Source organism: Pleurodeles waltl, chromosome 3_1 (assembly GCF_031143425.1).
Source record: "Pleurodeles waltl isolate 20211129_DDA chromosome 3_1, aPleWal1.hap1.20221129, whole genome shotgun sequence".
NCBI lineage: Eukaryota > Metazoa > Chordata > Amphibia > Caudata > Salamandridae > Pleurodeles > Pleurodeles waltl.
Genome location: NC_090440.1, coordinates 765,485,234 through 765,507,496, shown reverse-complemented (window position 1 = coordinate 765,507,496; position 22,263 = coordinate 765,485,234). Strand labels below are relative to the sequence as shown.

The 22,263-nt window shown below is 43.7% G+C and overlaps 1 protein-coding gene across 3 annotated transcripts in view; it reads left to right on the top strand.

Moving 5' to 3' along the window:
• The first annotated feature begins 1,857 nt into the window (after positions 1-1,857).
• Positions 1,858-22,263, top strand: part of BMAL1 (basic helix-loop-helix ARNT like 1) — a 573,964-nt gene continuing 553,558 nt past the window's right edge. For all 3 annotated transcript variants that reach the window (XM_069223570.1, XM_069223574.1, XM_069223572.1), the window contains exon 1: positions 1,858-1,985. The gene's annotated coding sequence lies outside the window, so the exon portion shown is untranslated. The remainder of the gene's footprint in view (positions 1,986-22,263) is intronic.

The window sequence follows — 22,263 nt, the reverse complement described above, 5'->3', positions numbered from 1 at the left end:
AAATAAAGGTTCGCCAGCATGGTCCACCAAAATATGAGACACCGGGTGAACGTCACCACCGTCATTAGGAGAAATTTTACGCCTTTTCTCCAAAGGCCCATATGAAAAAGGATCCGAAGACCCGTCCATATCGTCAGTATGACTAGGAGAGTCATCATCGTCATCGTCAGTGTCTCTCAACTGCGTAATATGAACTGGAGAAAGGGAGGGACACGATTTTAACACCTCTCGGGTGGAAGGACCAGCAGAAACACCTTTTGAAGGCACCGGAAGGGTAGCCGCACGTTTCTTGCCTTTGTTAGAAGGCAGTTTAGAAGTGGACATTATTCTAGAAAAAGAGGCCACTAAATTTTTGGTTATATCAGACATGGAGACAGCAACTGCTTGCTGAACTGAATCTTTGATAAAAGATTTTAAATTTTCTTGAAAAACTTGGGAATCTTCTTCTTCAGCCATATTGCTGACAACAGGGAAAATTAAATAAATTTCTGATCAAATTAAATATATTAAAGGCTTTGAAAACAAATTATATATGTATTTGGTTAAATAGGGGTTAATTTTGAGGCAAAAGGAGAGGAAGTGTCTAAGGGGGGGGGGGCCGGAGGGAAGATTAGGGGCGGTTCCTGAGAGGACAGTCTCTGGGAGGAAACGAGTGGAAGCCCGGGAGCTGCAGAGTTGAAAAAGCAGAGACCGGCTGAGGGGAAGAAAAACGAGCGAAAATACGCTCGAAATACCGCTGTTGAGTTGTTCTGGCGACGCGACATCAGGTCTGTCAGAATGGTGTTAGGAATGAGAGGAATGCAAAGAATGTACAGAATGTGCGCGTGCGCGCGCGTCTCCAACGGCAGAAAGACCGTTGAAAGATGCGCTGCTTGAGCGCTGCTCAAAAGACGCGTCGCTTGTAAAAACAAAGCACGCGTACAAAGGCATACATACAATAAGCTCTAAATTGAAACATAATGCATTTATCACAAGATAATAAGCGGAGAAAAAATATGTGTACTTATCTTGACTGCGAGCAGCAAGAAAAGAGGACTTGTTGCTCGCAGTTAAGATATTAATACTGGTGTTCGATATCCTATTGGCTGTTTATCTATGATGTCATTGTTGTAGTTTATTTTCACTGGGTGTTGTAGTTTTTTACTTGGCTGCTATTAGAAATTAAAGCAAGAAAAGACTGCATAATATGAGCCTCCGGTCTTGTAATAAAATTTGTTTTGTTTTTATACTGCTGCAGGCTCCGGTTTTTATGATTTACACTGGACTCCAAATGCAAGTCTGACATATTGGCTCTGTCAAATCTTGTTTCCTTTGCATTCTGGTATTTGCAGTGCTGCTTATCCCATTATGAACTATATTAAGGGCGACATATCCCAGAATTCAAGTACACACCTGGACTACATAAGCTGCAGGATGGGAAAAGGGAAACTTCAAAGCTGTGAAACCGATTAATGGTGCAGACTCTGACTCAGAAGGTTGTGTCACTGGTATAGGAACTTTTTTCATGAACGTCGCATACCGGTAGCTGCTTCGTGTACATTAACCAAATGCTGAAATAGAATCCCTAAATCTGCAGGTAACACGCACAGTTCCCAGCAGCCAGTAAACGGAGCGACAGCTACCTTAAGCAAGATGGCGGATAGGAGATTCCTTTTCCCCGTTTAGTCACGTGATTGCTGCTCTCTGCCCTCACCCCTCCCGCCGGGATTCTCGGTCTACAACTAGAGGATAAAGCAGACAGTGATGCAACCGAGATGCAGGTAGCCCCTCTGCAGTTGCGGATTGGCTAGGGCACACCGACAGCGCCCCCTGATTGGCTGGCTTTTTCCCTAGGTCATCATTGAACGTCATTGGCTGAAAAGTAGGTTAGTGGTGCGACATTTAGTGAAGGCAGAAAGTAGGTCAGGGATGCGGCTGCTGTTTACAGACTCGCCGTGTGTTACATGGATCGCGGGAGCTCGGCGCTGTCACTGGAGCTGCTGCTGGTGAGTACCCCAGCCTTGCTGGCCTGGCACGTCTTGCAGTACTCACTGGGGTGAAGCCGGCGCTTTCCGCATAGGGGAGCGGGATGTACTTTGGAAGGTGTGTGTAGGGTGCGGGTTTTAATTATACAGGATTGACTTACAGATGTTGTCTTGAATGCGGATATGCTGTTAAGCGCGTATGTAGAATCACTGCTGATACAGCTGCTTCTCAGAGCTGTCAGCCGGATCTCCCGGAACAGAGTCCGAACCCGGCTTTGCCAGATGGTGGTTTCGGGATGCTGCCGCACCTCTGTGCCCTGAGACCCACACCTGGTGCGATTAAGAGGCTGACGTTGAGGGCCGTAGCGTGGCCGACGAGGTGAGCAGCAGGTTGTCATCCTGACGGGAGGTGCGTCTTCTTCCAGGTGAGGAGACATTCAGTGATGCTGCCGATAGTTTACTTGACTTTGATCTGAGACACCCACGGGTACTAAAATCAGAGATGACAATTAGAGACATGATATCTTCCTCGAATATGCGATGCTGCTGGAGCTGGTAGTACCATTGATAGGTCGAGCCGGAAGCCAAACTCAACTGGCGATCCTCTTGAAACCTGGAGCCGAAGTGGAACCGAGTTTTCACATGAGGACCTGTGGCTACAGCTGCAGACCTGCTACATGGGGAACCAGGTTTAAATCCTGACGGATCTCTATGTGCTGAAAAGGGCGCAGGGTCGTGTTTGCAGTGGGCACTGAGTGCCTTTCTAAAAGTGTACAAAATAAATTGCGGATTCTGCCTGTCACCTACGTTCTTATCTCATCCTTCAAGAATAAAGGTTGAAGCATTAACATTTGATGTCCAAAAGACATACTCGTCTAATGGCTGAAGTGCAGAGTGTGAAAGCAGTGGCATAATGTAAAATGATGAGGCCGGCACTCCTCCCCCACGCCCCCCCCAAGATCTCATAGAAAATCATTGGCCTTGGGATTAATGTTTGCCGCTGAATGTTTGGGGCCCACTGTGCAACTGCAAGGATCTGCAGTATGCTCCTGTGTGAACCTAGAAATCTGGCCTAAATACCATATTTCTTGCTTGGTTGAACTGGGTGATCCTAGGCAAACATTTTATTTCATCGACCTCCCTCTTTTTTCATTCTCAAGCGTGCATTCAAATAAGTGAGTGTTCATAATCACATATGAGCGCACATTCAAATGCTTGAGTTCAAGGTGTGCACTGTACAAAAACCTCTCTTGTACTGAGCTAATACCCTGTATTTTTTCTCCATCTATACTGAGAATTTAGGCCACACACAGACTACACAAGACAACTGACATGCCTCTAAATTTACGGATTGCATTCTCAGCAGCGTGGGGAAGGAATGTTTCTCAGCACGTGTTTAAAAAAAATAACAAAAAAAAACTTCCCACTTGTAATAAATACTTCTCTATGATGAGAGATAATCTAATGTACTAATGTGAAACCCTTCCATGTGTAACGAAATACACTATTGTTGAATACAATTTATTACATTCTAACTTCATGTTTGCTACATGATTTATATGCTAAATATTCTCAAGACTAGGCTCGTGTACGGGCTCTTTTAGCCAGAGCCGACCTTTACCTGGGCTCTTCCTTTTAATTTGTTGGCCTCCCCTCCTTTTGGTGCAAGAGGGACGGCGGGTGCCGAAGGTGAGAATGTTGTGGCCCAAATGAGGGCTAGACGCCATATTAATCTGTTTTTAAGCCGCAATTTTATTGACTGGGTAATAGCGAAAAATCATTCTGAAAGAACTTCTGGGTCGGTCGCTCATCTAGAGAGAACCCATGTGCCATTTTATGCATTTGATTAACATCGGTGTTTGTGTAAAGAAGTGATAAGTGAGCTCGCTGGCCCTGGCCCTTTTCTTTCAGACGATGCTCCGGGTCTGCAGAAGACTCCTTAGCATCCATCCATCTGGTCACCTTTTTAGATTCTATGGCATTCTGCTCCTCAGGGCACCTCTGCCTGAACGTGCAGTGCAGCCTGTACCTTCTGTGACTGACCTGTCTCAATATCCCAGCTACTCCATTCTGACTCACTTATTCATTTTCTCACAGACTTTGACTGTACAAAACGATGATCGTACTGCAAAAGCCGGTCATTCGGTTCTCTGTACCCATACCGGCCTAGTTCAAGCGTTCTGCCACATCCCTTGCACTCTAGTTTGTTGTGTACATCACACCCATCCCCTTCCCCTGCGCTCTGCCTCAGTACCGCCACACCTGCTCCCTTTCCCCCGGCCGCCTCAGTCTCACGTCACGCCGCCCCCTCCCTTGCGCCGTTGCCATGCATTTATCACACAAGTGACCCCTTTCCTGGCCGCCTCTGCCGCTCGGCAGACCTTCCCTGTCTATCAGGTCCCTCTTTCCTCGCCTCGCGGGTGCCTCACGTCACACTGGTCCTGCTGTCCCCGATCCTTGGCGCTCGGGCGTGAACGTCCCCGGTCACTTGGACACAGCGGTTCTGTTTTTCATAAACCAGTGTCGCGTAGGCACATCCTGGCCGCAACCGAGGCCCCCTCCACAAGCAGATTAAGCCGCGTACGTTTTATTGTAAATAGCGCGTTTCGTTTTAGTCTGCAGCCGACTTTCTTGCGCTGCATGGACAGGCACTTTTCAGTTCATCGCAGTGGAATGGCTAAACATCTACATATTAACCCTCCATCCTTACTCCGAGTTTACGAGTTATTTTTGTCAGTGCTCTCCTGTAGTTGGACAAACTGTTTCACAGTTTATATTTTCAGTTCACAGAGTTTAAATTGCATGATCTCTGGTTCATCCATTAAACCCTACCAACCAGGTGGAAGAGTTTGCACACCTCCTCACTAATCATCTAAACGAGTCCCTGTTAATTTAGTCCCCCATAATGTAACCGGAATAGTTTGCTTTAGTGCACAAAACTAATCGCAACAATTAACAGTAACGATTAACACAAAACTAAGCACTGTCCCGAAGATCTGGAGCAGCGTGCTGCCAGGCGTAAAGCGCTTCAACACCTTGTCAGGGGTAGTAAGCGCTACATAAATGCAATTACAATTTACATAGGTGGATATAAAACAGTACGAACCTTTGTAATTACGAGGAACAAGCACCTTTGTGCCCTCCCACATTTTTTTTTTTTTTTTTTTAAATGTGAACATTTTTCTAAGCAGTCGTGCGAAAGAGCTGTTCAAATTAAGTAGGAAGACGTTTGATGTAGTCCATGGAACTGCATCGGGGCCTTGTCACACACCACAGATTCAGCGCTCTGAATTGCGGAGGAAGACAAAACCGATAAGAAATAGGTCCATTCACCCTCCTTTCTAGTCCTACGTGTAAAGTAAAAGGAAGTGGAGCCATTGGGATGTCATTGCCTTGGGTGAGTGTGTTATATAGATCCTTCCCTCGATAAGAATTCCCCTTAATACCTCAAAAGGTTATACGCACGGATACTGGAATTATGTTACCGCGGATGACTCAATTATGTGGTTAAAGGCAAATTATGTGGCAATAGAAGGCAATTTGCCCAATTTTATCAAATTAGAGGCAAATAATGTAGCATAACATGGCATGTGTGTTCTGTTCTGCATTCTGAACCTGGGGGGGGGGGAAGGACGTGGGTGGAATGGTGAGGTTGGAATGTTGCATGTCGAAGGTTGTGGATGTTGTAGTACTAGCGGTTAGGATTTGAGAAGAGACTCCGTAATGATACTTAATTTCATCACCTCAGACGGATAAAAGTCTTAGCGGACCTACTAAGATTAGCACCTGTGACCACGAGGTCAAACACAGCTCCCTGAAATGGATGTATTGCTTCACTGAGCTCTCGGATTCGACAAACCTACCTATCTTCACATTGTAACGCCCTCTGATACAGGCATTCTCAATGCTGAATAAAATACGTACATTCTGTTAAGAAAGACAGCTAAATACATTCGTCAGTGTCCATTTTAAATGTTATTACAGTAATATCTTGCATAGAATCACAGAAACACAATTTTATTTATTCTGGCGTTTTTAAGCTTCCATAATAAAATATATTGTGTAAAACATTTACTGTGTTGCCTCAAGCGGAAACACGCATAGACGAGCGCAGTTTTTTTTTTTTTTTTAAATAAAATGTATTTCTTTTGAGTTCTCCGGATCCCACTCACATTTTAAAACGTGTCCGAAGTTTCTGATTTACGCAGTGCTTACACCATAGTGCCTCTAGAAGGAGAGAAAAAGACCAGTATAATGGAATTAATTGTAGACTGCGTATCAATTATATACGAGTTTCTCCATGAGACACAATCTGATTGAAGCTTATAGGGCTATAAAAAGGTGTACGTGTACAACATGGCTGGGGTTAATTTTACACGGAAACTACAGCACCAAAGGAATCGGGCCTTATTTATGAGTTCAGACATTTGTGTAGTTCCAGGACATCCAATATAGTTCCCAGCTGTTAATGAGTTAAAACATTCATTTTGAAAGTATTCATAGTTGACATGTGTGTGGATATATTGAATATTGCATGTAGGCCATATAAAAAAAAATCAAGTTCAGCTGAATGAAGTTTGTCTATTAGAATTTGTATGAAGGGATGAAGATGGCGTTCCTTTTTTTTTTTTTTTTTTAACTCTTGTTTGTATGAATGCACGATTTGTCACTTTGTAATGGAGCCTACAAAACCTTTATTTAAAATGATACTGTGTTTTAACCAGAATTCAGGTCATGCCTAACAGTGGTGAGACATGAAGCTGAGTGTTAGAAATGGGGATGGGGTTTCCAGTTGCCAGGTAGAGCCCACCACTCTAGTCTGGGTAAGTCAATACACACCCTAAATTACCCTGTGCTCATCCTCTGGTAGCTTGGCGCAGACCAGTCAGGCTTAACTTAGGAGACAATGTGTAAAGTATTTGTGCAACACTCCGGTAATAATTACAGTGAAAACACCACAGAAGAAAAAGACTCCTGTTAGAAATGGGGTCTCTGGTTGGCAGTCGGTTTGAACCCTGTCCAAGTAGGGACCCTCACTCTAGTCAGGATAAGGGAAATACCCACTCACATAACCCCTGCTCACCCCCTTGGTAGCTTGGCACGAGCAGTCAGGCTTATCTCAGAAGCGATGTGTAAACCAATTGCACATGACACAGTAATAAGTGAAAACACTACAAAAGGACACCACATCAGTTTTAGAAAAATAGCTAATATTTATCTGTATAAAAATAACACCAAAATGATAAAAATCAAACATAAGGTGTTAAAGATATGAATTTTGCAAGATTAATTCAAAAATATAGTTCCTTGAAGTCAATAGCTCCACCTGGGGCTATCACGGCGTCGTGATCAACAAAACCAACAGTTCAGGCCGGCTGCGGTGACGCTGGTGTTGGGGAGACCCGAAAACAGTACCTTTGGAATCGCAGGACATTGTGATCCTCGCAGTGAGCTCTGGAGAGTGACGGCGCCGTGTCGGTGCGGGAGTTGTAGGGCCCTTGAAGTCACACACGTTGCAGATCGAATTCCGGGCTGATGAAGTCAGGAGCGGTGGTGTGGGTGGCTGCAGTGTGAAGCGGGACGATGCGATGTGCGGTGCCCACAGGTCACAATGCAGGCAGCGGCTCGGTGGCGGCAACGGTGAGACCAGGGCTGCAGTGTGAAGCGAAGCAGTGCGATGTGCGGTGTCACAGGTGCAAGCAGCGGTGTCGTCGTTGCTGGAGTGCTGTCGTCAGTAGGCCAAAGCCAGCGGTGTGGGACGGGACGGTGCTTCGTGACCCTCACGAGTGGTGTCCACAAGCCATGGTGCAGGCAGGGATACCTGGTGACGACACTGGAGTCGAAGTTGCTGATATCGATGGACCAGGGCTGCGGTGTGGGACGGGACGGTGCTTTGTGTACCTCATGTGCGGTGTCCACAGGCCACGGTGCAGGCAGTGGCGCCGGTGTCAGCAGGAGCATCGTAGTCGGGGATGCCCAGGCTGTGGTGTGAGCAGGCGATGCCACAGTGCGCGCCCACAGGTCGCAGTGCAAGCAGCGGCTTGGTGAAGTCGTCCAATGATGGCATCGGTGAGAGCAGGGTGGTGGTGCAAAGCGAAGCAGTGTAGCTCCATGCGGTGTCAGCAGGTCACGGTGTAGGCCAGCGGTGTTGTTGACAGTGTCACTGTGATTTTTCTCCTTGAACAGCACAAAACACACAGTTCCCAGTGCTGTAAGAAGAGGAAACTGAAGTCTTTGATATACCGGACACTTCCAACAGGAGGCACGTTATACTCCAAGCATTTGGAGAACTTTCTCAATCAGGACACACTGCAAAGTTCACTCTTTGCGCTCTTTTCAGGCAGAAGCAGCAACTGCAGGCCAGTCCAGCAAAGCAACACAGCAAAGGGACAGTACTCCTCCTCCAGCTCTTCAGCTCTTCTCCTGGGCAGAGGTTCCTCTTGATTCTAAAAGTCTGGGGTTTTTGGTCTTCTTCTTATACCCTGTTTTGACTTTGAATTTGGCAAACTTCAAAGCAAAGTCTCTAGTGTTTGTAAGATTCATCCTTGGCCAGGCCCCAGACGCACACCATGGGGTCGGAGACTGCATTGTGTGAGGGCAGGCACAGTCCTTTCAGGTGTGAACGACCACTCCTCCCTCCCCTCTAGCTCAGATGGCTCATCAGGATATGCAGGCTACATCCCCGCCCCCCTTTGTGTCACTGTCTCAAGAGGTGCAAAACAGCCCAACTGTCAAACTGACCAGGCAGGCAATCCACAAACAGGCAGAGCCACAAAATGGTTTAAGCAAGAAAATGCCTACTTTCTAAAAGTGGCATTTTCAAACTGACAATTTAAAAACTAACTTCACTAAAAGTTGTATTTTTAAATTGTGAGTTTGGAGGCCCTAAACTCCACATTTCTATCTGCTCTTAAAGGGAATCTGCGTTTTAAGGATATTTAAAGGCAACCCCCATGTTACCTATGAGAGAGATAGGCCTTCCACAGTGAAAACCAAATTTGACAGTATTTCACTGTTAGGACATATAAAACACACTAGGATAAGTCCTAACTTAAACATACACTGCACTCTGCCCCTGGGGTTATCTATGGCCTACCTTAGGGGTGTCTGACGTGTAGTAAAAGGGAAGGCTTAGGCCTGGCTAGTGGGTACACTTTCCAAGTTGAATTGGCAGTTATAAACTGTACACACAGACAATGCAGTGGCAGGTCTGAGACGTGTTGACAGGGCTACCAATGTGAGTGGCACAACCAGTGCTGCAGGCCCACTACTAGCATTTGATTTACAGGCCCTGGGGACCTGCAGTGCACTTTTCTAGGGACTTAACAGTAAATCAAATATGCCAGTCATGGATAAACCAATCAACAGTACAATTTACCTAGGGAGCACTTGCATTTTAGCACTGATTAGCAGTGGTAGAGTGCGCAGAGACAATACACCAGCAAAAGCAGAGTCCAAAACCATGAGGTCAGAAGGCAAAAGACAGAGGAGACATGGCAAAAGCTGCCAGGTCCAACAGCTCCATACAGAGATATATTACAAATAGAGATTGTTTATCAGCATGAAATCTCGACCAAATGATAAAAAAACAGCCATTCAATTATCAAGGGTATTTAGTTAGGTATCATGTAGATGGGGAGGGGGGGGGAAGCTCGTTTTAGAGCCTTTACAGTGCTGCAGTTCAAGTGTAAGCATTCCTTTGCTGATGACAGTGGGGCCTTTCAGTGGCCAGCCTGAGTATGGGAGTCAAGCCTCCCCTGAGTAAGTATCTTTTTCACTGGCATGAGCGCTATGGAAGCGCTGGGTCCCCCACGATGCGGGTCGCGTTGCTGTCTCCGTGACAGTGTCAGCGCTCATCCTACAGGTCAGGCGATCCTCGCACTGTGGCTGTAGCATTAAAGCGCCCAGGCGCTTTTCAGCAAGGGATTATGGTTTCCTTCACTGGTCCTTCGCTGTCAGGATGGGAGTGCGCTGTTGTGCGGCTCTTGGTGCTGGTGGGTGGGTGGGCAGCTGGAGTCCTTGTCTCCAACCCACGAAGTTAGCATTGTGGCTCCGAGTCACTCCAATGAACGATACAGCACCTTGGGATCAGTCTGGCAGCCTCCCTGGCTCCGGAGGGGAGGATCCGGCAAGAGTAGACGTGGTACGATGAGCTGTTCAAACAAGTGGAAGTGGCCACCATGCTGCCTCTATCCCCAGTGGTGACACGGCACTCCTGGTACCAGGGTTTAACACTCCAGTGCCCCAATCACCGAGGCGGGGGGAACCCCAAAAGAACATATGATGGATGCAGTGCTGAACAATGCAAACATTCACCCCCAGTCACAAAGATCTGGGTTTAATCCACAATTATTTTTGCCCACTGCGCCACCCCAGTTTGGACCCAGCTATATAGAAATCAGTCTTGACCCTGTTCCCCTCGGGACCGGTCCAGCCAAACTGCCAGGGTAATGAGCCCCTTTGTGTGGATTCTAGTCACTACCCTTTGAAGTGTAAGTGCGAGCCCTTCCCAACCTCCTCCCCAGGAAGACCTATCAGGATGCAGTTGAATGCAAATATAGCTGAGTGTCCTGTTTTGTGGGTGCCTGAAGGGAATGAATAAGTGTAGCTGTCACCTAGCCCAAGCCAGACATGTATTGAAGATAGGCAGCAGGCACACAGGGCAGTGAGGGCAGAGAAATGTCTACTTTCTAAAAGTGGCATTTTTAAAATGGTAACAATAAATCCGACTTTACCTATAAATAGAATTTTATTATTACCATTCCAATGGCACTAAACATTATACAGTTACCCCTCTCAGAGCAGGAATTGCAGCATAAAGGTTTTATAAGGAATTCCCAATGCTGGCTTATGAGAGGGGCAGGCTTCACAGTAATAAAAATGACTTTAGGAGTTTTTCATTACTAGTACATGAAAAACCTAAAGGTTCATGTCCTACCTTTTGCTTACAATGCACCCTGCCATGTGGCCTACCTTGGGACTACCTTAAGGGTGACTTACCTGTAAGGAAAAGGGGAGTTCTGGGCTTTGCAGGAGGTTTTAGATGCCAAGTTTGGGTAGCAGTGAGACTGAACACACAGGCTCTGCAGTGGCAGGCCTGAGACATGTTTAGAGAGCTACTTAAGTGGGTGGCACAATCAGTGCTGCAGGCCCACTAGTACCATTTAATTTACAGGTCCTAGGCATGTGGTATACCACTCTACAAGAAACCACTAGGTACATTTAATATGCCAATTGTCGATACACCAAAGTTACCAGGTTTTAGGGGAGAAGCACATGCACTTTAGCACTGATTAGCAGTGGTGAAGTTCTCAGAGCTGTAAGGCCAACGAAAAGATACAGCAACAAAACAGGAGGTAAAGGCAAAAAGTCTGGGGTAAGACCACCCTAAGGACATCAGGTCTAACATTGAGGTACAAACTGGACCTGATGTCCTTTTTACCTCAACGAGCTTACCATTTTTATGGTAATCCACTTGGTTTTTATGCGGTGTGTTCCGAATGCTTGGCATAGTTGCCTTGATTATCATAACGAAAAAGAACCTTCATGACCTGGTTGGCAGTACTGTGTTATGTATTTGTGGAGTACAGTATGGTTTGTGATACGGTGAACCGAGCCATATTCCGGAAGAGAACAAAAAATTCACATGATTGGCTGTTTCCAGAAATGTAGTGGTAGTGCTGAATAAGTTGCACTATAAAGCTTGGGGCCAAATTAGGCTGTGGAATAATGTGATTGGAGGAAATGTGTAGTGTTATAGGGATGAACAAGGTTTCGTTCCCATTCCCCATCTATTTAATCTGTACCCCTGCCATTTCAGTATCCGCATGGATAATACAAAGCAATTTCTATGGAAATATGTTCCAACTATTGTACTGTATCCTTATGCAGACGACATTCGATTCCAAGACTGAACACTTACTAGGTAATACCCGAGTTGCATGTTTTTGAAAATCAGTAGAATAACTTGGGAACAAATAAATCAAATAAAGGAGAGTTTTTGGGAAACATTAAAACACAGTTTGTAACCATACCCAGTAAAGTTGCTAGAAGAGAATGCTGATGCAGTGCTTAAAAGTGCTTAAAACTTGTCTGGATCAAATGGTAATGCATCACACATATTTGGATGCCAGAGTACAAATTTCAAGAAATGTGGACACCAAGTTGGTAATCAAGCAGTTGTCCATATATATAAAGGGATCCTATTTGTCAGAGTGGAAACTGTTTTTTATCAATGTTTCAAACCTTCAAGAATAAGATACAAGGATGAGTCCTCATCAGGACTGAGGATATAGGGAAAGTTGAGACAAGCCCCACCTCTAGGAGACATAGTAGGCATTCTTCTAGTAAGCACTTAGCTCTTGAATCAGCATCAGGGAGAATTTCAGATTAAATGATTACTTATAATCTAAGGGAACTCGCACATAGGGACATCAAGAAGCTGCTATGTGCTTGTCTTGCATGCAGCATAGTATTGTTTCTCTGTATGCTTTACAGCATGAATGTTACCGACATAGTGTGAATTCTGTTAAACCTAAAGTACATTATGATATATTCTAATTCGAGTTGCCTTTTAAACATCTTCAGTGAATTAATGCTTGGTTTGGAGTCTTAAGCAATAGCATATCACGATCAATTCTCCAGATGGCAGATAAAGTCAAATACCAGACTTTGCTACATGCCTGTCACCGAGTAGCTGTAAAAATGTTTATTAAGACTAGTCTATTAAATTGTGAAATATTATTTCATTTAAAATAATCAGTAAACCCTTAAAAACCAGTTAAAAATCTTCCTATGCATAACAGTCAAGAAAAACCCTACCCATTGCCCAAATTGCATATCGAATAAGAACGTTATTGGTTCCATTCTGGGACCATTCCATATTTAAAAAGAAGAAGCTTAAAAATATAATGGTATATTTACAATACATTTACATTAAAACAGAGCAACCTTTGCCCACAACCACAGTTCTTGTCTTCATCGAGGAGAGCTTGTGCTCTGCCTCAGTGAGCTAAAACTGGGCTTAGCCCAGTTCAGAGTTTCAGTAATGCATTTTGCACTGAGTAAATGAGTAACTCTAAAAAGAAATAAAAAAATGGGTACTTGGTTTTAATCCTTCCAGGGCTCTCTTGAATAGAAAGTGGAGCTCTTTGAAGCCAGGTTACTTGGATTTCTAAGCCTGTATTCTATAGGCCATTTTTTAATTTAATCCGTTCTTAGCTACGAGTAGGGGATCTTCAGTCTTAAAATCTTTTATCTTAATATATTTGTCTATCCGGTAAAGCCGTTCCCTTACATGTACCACCCACCTAAATTCATGCTAGCAAACCTCTTTTGTGCAAAGGGTTGGCACTGTGATTTAGGTGCTGTTTACTGTCCGTGCCAAAACCGAACACTGAGGTTAATTGCCTTACTGTAAGACATTTTTTTTACCTTCAGTTTTTTTCCCAATTAAACTTTGAACTAAAGTATAAAATCGCAGCCCCGCATAACATTTGTGGTGGGACCATCACTTTTCATGTGCAGCAAGCATGGGATCTAAAGAAGGACCACCAAAATCCCTTTTGAATTTCCCTAGTTCTTCAGTGGTGGTTAATAGCAGAATTTGTAATGTTTCGAAATGCTTTTTCCATTCTATTTTCTTATTAAAATTCATACCTAGGTATTTGTAGAAATATGTTTCTTCCACTATCCTCTTCCCAATCAAACAGGGAAAATGTAAACGTTTTACTTATCACCAAGACTTTTGTTTTCTCAAAATTAATTGTTACAAGTTTTTCTCACACTATTTATTAAAAGCAAATCCATTTACTTGATGTCCACAATTGCAAAATCATCTGCATATACTAAGCATAGGACATGCCTCCCACATCCCCATTTCTTAGGGCAAAAAACATGTATATTCTGTAGAGTCGCACGAAGGTCAGAAAAGTACAATGCGGATGGGTGCTAGAACACATTACTTTCGGAGACCCTTCTCAATTGGGATTTTGAGAGAGAATGTTCCAATTTTATCTATTTCAAACTTGGCTCAGTTCCCCCTAAAAAGTGTTTTAAAAACTGCTAGGAGGCTTCTGGGTATATTCATGCCACTTAGTTTTCCCTGCAGGGAGCAGGGAATCCCCGTTCAGTGAATCAAAAGTAGAGAGGAAATCCATTAAGCAACAGAATAGATTCCCTCGTGTCTCCATTGCTTTTTGGCCCATCGTCCAGAGGCTAGAACAGAGATTGATTGTTGAATGCCCTTCTTTGAAAACCCCCTGCTTGATAGGAACTTGACCGTTACAGTCTAGCCAATCCCTTCTATATTAAAGTATTGCTTTTGCATACAATTTTGCACCTACATCTATCACACTGATAAAATGGTAATTTTGGAGGTGAGGAAGATAGTGCTTCTTCAAGACTGGCATAATTACCGCACCTTCCCAATTTATAAGAACTGATCCTGCAGTAGTAATTTATTGGAATGCTATAGCGAAGAACTTAGAGCTCTAGGCTGTATTTCTCAACTTACTCACTTTCTACACCTACCTCGTACGCATATCAAATGCTTACTCTCAAACTCAAAGCACACATTAGCTAATTTAGTGATCATCAGTTGTTTTCAGGCAACTGCCAGAGTATAAAGAAAGCATAGAAACTACAAAGTATTTCTGAAAAATATAACCAGTATCTGTGTTGGTCTCGAGAACTAACCAATTGAAATCGTGGTGATTGTTTGATCTGATATGTTCAAGTTATCTATTTTTGTTTTTTTGTATAGCATGGTATGCTGCCCACTAGCAGCTTCAATGTACTTTCTTGTACATATGTATCTAGGACAGATACAAGGGATTTTGTTATGTACATGTACACAGCCTATATTGTTTACAGACATCTGTGCAGGAAACCTTGAAATGCATCGAATGCAAGCGGAACGATTATTGGGGGAGGTCTAGAATAGTAAGGGCTTAAAGTCTGACATAAAATATGTTTTTTATGCCATATGTGCTAGTTGGCATGGACTGGTGTAGAGTGTCAATGTGCGACTGTGCTAATTTTTTTGTTTTTTGTCTGGCTTGCAAGTATGCCATAATTTATTCTATATGTAATATGTCAGAGTTACCCCTGCTCAGACCATAAACAGCTACATTTGAAAGCAGCTGTATCTTGCCCACATATCAATCCATGGACATACTAACCATGTCTCCCGTCTTACAAAAAAAAGGTGGAGTGACTAAGTATGTAGAGCATACATCGAAGTAAATTGAGTCTTGACTTTTTAAATATTATATTTTCCACAGACACGTTCAGAGATGGTTGAGCTGTCCTTACCACTGTTGCAATCTGTGATCTACAATTTGCACACAAATTCCTGCACCTGACCCACTAACCATGTGAGATGCTCTGTATCAGGCATACTAACCTTATACAAAAATCCTAGTAGTGTTTCTAATCAATGTGCAGCAAATGACATGAGCTCGATTCTGTATGCCACCACCCCTTGTCCCATTCCTTCACTGATGATTCAGAAGTGTCATCCTTTAGTCTCTGTATAATACTAACCACCCTCATTAATGAAGGTTCAAAGTTACAAATGCCTATGATATCCATGACTGAATCCTAAATAAGGTCACCCACTTCCTGTCCATCACTGAGTCTCTGTTAAACAACTCCACAGACTCTGAACTAGTCATCCTCCTTCCTCTGAATAATATCACCATGATGAGAAACAGGCCAGGGGTGAGTTGAAGAGCTGGCTTTGGTCCACATTGACTCTCTTGTTCTTAAATAGTAGCAGGAGAGGAGGCGTCATTACTGGGGAGCTGCTGGATGAAGTTGCGGTGAAGATTTCTACATTCAGACTCAGTTACTTTTTTGGCAGTCAAAAACATCCAGCGAGATGAAGTTGTAATTGACGAGGGCTCAATTAGGCCGGGTGCCCCCTGTTGCTGAACAGTGTTTGCTGCTGTGTAGAACTTAGTGGGTGTTGCTGCAAAGTCAGGCCGACAGGCGATGCAACTTATGCAGATCGATGAGCAGGTAGGTCCCGGTTTCCTCTTGTTTCTCAGAGAACGTTTTAGCTAAAGCATTTCTAAGTCCCAGGTTTTAGATTTTGGCTATCTAGGCACCTTTACAACTACTTCCTAGAGTCCAGGACTGGGGATGCAACAGGACTCATTCAGGCTAGGTCTAACTGTGGGACCAAGAAGGTTGGAGCCTTTTCTGTCTCTTAGGCTCTGATAAGGAAAATAGCCAAGTAGCCACTAGAGGCATTCAGAGTGTCCTGGGTTCAAGCAGTGAAACAAAGCTCAAGCAGCAGATTAGGCTTTTGAGGGTTCAAGGCAGGCTTCAGGCAGCAGAGCAGTCCAGTTCCAGGTGCAGCAAAGCTGTCTTCTGAAGTACACAGCAGGCCACAGCAGCAGGCAGTCCTAATAGTTCTTCCACAGGTCCAGAGAGTGAACTGAAGAGTGGGTCTGAGGGTCATATTTTTGTACCTCCTGCATTCTTTGAAATAGACTGACTTTTTAGAGATTCCCTTTGAAAAGTGGTTGGAATTTCCTGCCTGGCTGTAGGCACAATTGGCGAGTGGTAAGTTTTGTGTGAAAGCAGAGCACAGCCTATTGACTTGCAAGTGGGGGCTGTGCCCAGCTCTGCAACCCCATCCAGCTAGTGATGGGCTATCCAGGCAGAGATAATCCCTCTATTGTATGGCTGTCTGGGAGGAATATGCAGAGACCAACTGCCAACAGCACTCAATCATGTGACCCAGGAACAGGCTGCAGGCACCAAATGGGTAGGGCAGGAAAATGCCAAGTTTAAAGAAGTAGCATTTGCAAAATGAAGACTGCAAATCCAACTTTACCATTAAAGAAGGTTTTGAATTACAATTTCACAGACACCAAATATGACGTTCCTACCTATTGTCAATCAAAAGTTAGCACTTAAATGAAGTAAAGCAACTAATGTTATCCTAGGGGAGACGTAGGCCTCACTGTAATGAAAAATGAATTTGTGGGTTTTTCACCAGAACGTAAAAGTACATGCCCATCCTTTTAATTAGAGTGAACCCTGCCCTATGGGCTGCCTAGGGCTTACCTTAGGAGTGACTGTTTGCAATAAAGGGGAAGCTGAAGGCTTGGCAATGGTCTTGAACTGGCAGCTTAAACAGGGTGCAGTGGCAGACCTGTGACATGTACTAAGGGGCTACTTAAGTGGATAGCAAAATAAGTGCTGTTGAAGGCCCACTAGTAGCATTTAGATTACAGGCCCTGGGAATATAGTATATCACTTTATTAGGGACTTGTACGCAAATTAAATATGCCAATCAAGTGTAAGCTAATGTAACTTTTTTTTTTTTTTTTTTTTTTTTTAAGGGAGCAAGCACAAGCACTTTATCAGTGGTTAGCAGTGGTAAAATGCAGAGAGTCCCAAGGCCAGCAAAGACAAATTCAGAAGAATACAAGGGTGAAGGCAAAAAGTCTGAGGGAAGACCACCCTAAGGCTGACAGGTCTAGCACTCTACTCACCTGCTGCATTGGTCTTAGTGACTATCTGCCATCCACCCAAGAAATGCCTTCCTTCTTTCCAGTTTGATCACCTACATCTTGCACAACATATTCTGACTGTCTCTGAATGAGATTGCTTTCTGGGTGATCTAAACACATCTGTTTATGATCCATTAGGTGGATATAGCCAGAGCATTTTGAATATGTGGACTTCCTTGGCTTGGCCCAACTGGTTAACAAACCCATCTTGTGTCTCCTTTTTTTCCACAAAAACATTAGAAACTGTTGGCACCTACCTCTAGCTGAATTAAATGACCTAAGTGGCAGTGAGTCAGGGTTCAGGCCCAACAAGGGCACATGGACCACTCTAATAAATACCAGGGAAAAAGCCATACTTCCCAGGATATACCTGCCTCTATGCACTGATGTTTTAGGCAACCTATGCACCAATATTTTGAGACCCCTCCACTGCTTCTGACAACATTAGCTACCATTAGTTAATTATTCAACTGTTAACATTGGCTGGCATCATTGGAACATCATTGTCATGTTTTGCTTTATTACTGCAAAACAGAGCTCAACAAGTCAGATTTAGCCTATCTCTCTCCAGAACACAACATCAAATGTAGCGTTCCTCAAAACTCAGCCTTGTCACCAGCTTAATTCAACTGTTACGTGCACTCGCTTGCCACCATTATAGACACATACATTATAGGATATCACATATGGATGATTATTGATTCTACCACTAGCTTGCAGATGATCTGGCAACCTCCTCAACTTATCTCCCTTCCTTTCTCAGGTTCATCAGTGGATGTAGAATAATAGGCTCTGCCTAAATAGCACACAAACTGAAACCCTGCTTGATGACCTGTCTGCCCAAACCCATTTCCTGCTTCATTAAATAAAGGAACTGGAAACACCCCCCTCAGTTCCTGGAAATAAAGAGCACAATGTGGGCATGCTTTTTGATAGTGATCTACCCTCTTTACGTCAGTAAATGGGGTTGCCAAAATAGGTTTCTACTATCTGTGCCTACTTAATGGAGTTCTGCTGCTACACCACTGCTTTCAGAAAATTTCCCTAACGCTAGATGTGGTCATGTTACACCTTGGTTACAGTACAAGCTTACATATTGGTCTCCCAGCATATCTCTTACAAAACTGTTTGGCCTGAAATGGCACTACTATATCACTTTTGCTTTGGATGTTGCCCCGGTGAAACAGATGTGCCAAGGAAGCCTTTATCAGAGGGCTAAAGGGTCCTCTAATTAAAAAAAATGAGTTGGAGGTAGCCTAAATCACATAATCGAAGCCAAAGATGAAGTGTTGTATTGACACCAGTTCCATAAGGACTAATCCATGTAGAAAACAAGTGCTGGCAAGAGTGCTGAGATAAATAAACTGAAGCGATGAGACTGGACCGAGGAGCGTCAAAGCAACTGGCAGAGTGAGAAGCATCAGGAAGACAGGTTGGAGTGGGGTGAGATACTGGACAGGAGTAGCTGGCATGAAGAAAAAGTATAGAAAGGAGGATAGGGAGCTTTTATGCTGGTTACAGAGGAAACAGTTGTGAAACAACTTCGTAGCGGGAAAACCCTTTTTGTAGTTCTCAGTACTGAACGCATTTATACTGAAAGTTATGATGAACACTTCTGTTTAAAGCATGCACAGTGCTAATTTGTGTGGAAGAGCCTCTACTCCTTGTCACGTATGAAATAGATATTTGGATCATTTCTGTGAAGATTTTGTTTTTTGCTAATACCACCATGAACCTCATGTAGAGATTTACAGTATTTTAAATATTGAAGAATTTGTGGCAGAAACTGGTTTAATTGTAAAGGCGGCTAATTTCTGCACCAGTCATGAGAAGTTAGGTGAGTATATGCATCCAAGTCTCAATCTATGTAGGGTTCCTGACTAAGGGACTGATTTAGAGTTTGGCAGATGGGTTACTCTGTCATAAACGTGAGAGATGTCCTGTCTGCCGTATAATGACTTTCATGGGGTAAAATGGATTCGTAATATGGTGGACTGGACATGTGTCACATTTGTGACAGAGTAACCCATCAACAAAACTTTAAATCAGGCCCTGTATCCCTTCTTTGCCTCCAGCTAAATGAAAGGTTGTCCTTTAAAACCCTTTTTTCATATACAAGGCATTCCACAGCCGATCATCGCCCTACCTTGTAAAGCAGCTTGCCCCTTACGAGCTGACTAAAAGCATCAAGTCTGCAAACAGGTGCCTGTTGTCGCCCCCCAACTGCTCAGATGCAGTCGATTTGGTGGCCAATCCCTCCATGTTCTGTGCTCCTCCCTATGATCTTCCCCACCTCTTCATTTGAGACTGGAAAATGGCCACCTCAAACCCAGATGATACTTGAAGACTCAGTACTTTACAGTAGGATTTGCATAATCATATCCTCTTCATAGCAACCTCTTCAGTTTGATCATAAGTCCGGCCGGTCAGGTGACTAGACCAGCTTTGCTTTCTCATTTGGTGTAGTATGGGAACAGGAGCTCTCTGCACTTCTTTGATGTGTTCTGGGGTTCTCTCTCTTGGACTACAATAAAAAATATTCTCAGGATATGTTCATTCTTTACGTTTGCCCCTACAACATCTGGGCTCTCAGGAGTCCTCCTTCTGAAGGCTCTGTCATCTATTGGGTACATATCCGAAGTGGAGCTATCTCTGCTACTGTCATCACATCTGAATGATATGACATGAAACTAAGCTCTTCTAGAATTGGAAGCTGTGGCCTGCTTCCAGTTTCAAACAGTCCTCGTCACAAAGAACGTTTAGAACTATTTTGGGCCAGTGGCTTGTAGGTGAAACATATCTTCGCAGCAGGTGCGCGGTCGCTCCGAACTGTCTCACATTGGAATTGGATCCTGTATTTAATAGATGGTTCTTATGTTTGTTGTACGAATTATAGCTGGGTTATTAGGCTAGAACCCATGGCGTGCAGTCTGCACACATTTCAGGAGTATATTATTAACCTATTAACCTTGACTTGGAGTGAATATCTGTAACCCTCTTTGATGCATAGGATATGCAGCAATCAAGTTTGAACCGTCGTCTTGCACCAAGGATGCCAGCAGACTCAGCTTGTAGAGCTGTTAGAGGGTAAACATGGACACTTTTTTGCATGGCATTGAGCAGTCCAGTAAGACCAAACAAATAGATTCCCTTTATCCAGCTCCCTGCTCTGCACCCTGTTTATCTGCTCTTCTCACACCATCTTATGCCTTGTCTTTCTCTTTTTACCTGAGCGATCTCTGTGGATGAGTGAAATGGAGGCCTTGCAGTGGAACGATTTAGCCCCATATACAGAAGAGAATCGCCATGGCAACAGACCTCCGTCAGGATCACTCGTGCTGAACGTGCTACTTCGCAAAACAAATATCACCTTTTATAGCGAAGAGCACTATCCACCTCCACATACAACCCACTCATGGCAAGTGCAGGAATCAACAATCTGTCCAATTCATAGCAATTTCATATTTTTAACACCGTATATCACAGAACAACACTTCAGCAATCCACATGGCTAACATATAAACACGCGCACCTGCTTTTAATAATACATTTATTAGTTTTGTCATGGCGTTTTTTGTTAGTTCTATTCACCTCTTGCAGATATGTCTTAAAAGCTAACACAAATCATAGTCATATTTCAGACTCCAAACCAGGACCATGCTTGTTGTGACAACTGAGAAAGTTAAATTGCAGTGAGTGCGATAACTTGCCTTTTGGAAGCAATTAAAATAAATGGCAGTCATATCATTGCCACTAAATTTTATACAAGCCGATGCTTTCCCTGGGCTGCTTCAAACCGCTTTGCACAGGCGCTAGGGAGATCTACTAACATGTAGGGGAGGGACTTTCATGTTTTAAGAAGTCAACTTGTAGAAAAAGTACTATGTCGAAGGATCAAGGCGCAGTCAAATGTAGCAGAGACCAGAGGTTTGCTGGAACAGGTCAATTTTCAGGGCTTCTCTAATTCTCAAGAATTATTTTGAAGCAAAGGTTGAGTGGGAGCGAATTTCAGAGGAAGAAGCTTTGCACATGTAATGTTTCACCTCCAAAATATTGGTGCCTCGTCTGATACAGGCACAGTTTGATTTGTCTCGAAGTCTTTAGGCACCTGGCATGGGCGTCCATAGGGGAAAGAGGGTGGGGTTCAAGGAGGAGCTATATTTGGAGAAGTACGAGGAAGCTTGAATGCAATTAACTTAATCCATATGGCACCTAGTCTTGCATTCAACCTGTTGCTTTATTGAGACTAATCATGGCGACCTCAGTATGATCTATGTTCTGAACACCTTAACTCTAACATGATAAAGGGCTGCATGATTCTACACTTTTTGCACGTTTTCTCACTACTTTCACAAAGAAGCCACCACATGTTCCATTACTGTGATCCATTCTGTAGTACACTAGCACTGCTTAAACAAGGAGAAATGTTTCAGGCAGAAGTAGCAGAATCACATTTCACAGAGGTTATATAATTGGTAGAACATGATTTTAGTGATGTACACCCCTGTGGTAGTATGAACAGGTATGCTACCAATTGACTCCTATGTAGTGGACCTTTTGAGACGGAGAATGTCAAGGTACTGAAGAGGGAGGTAAGTCATTTGAAAGCATGGTAGGATATCACCCAACCTTAGAAGCAGGATGTGCATTTTTGATACATTGAGCCAGAACCGTATGATTTTCCATTTTTGAACATGATAGGCCGTCCATATGATTTATTTATGATCTGCAGAGTTAATTGTCACTCTGTGAATCTGACTGCTAATAACTGA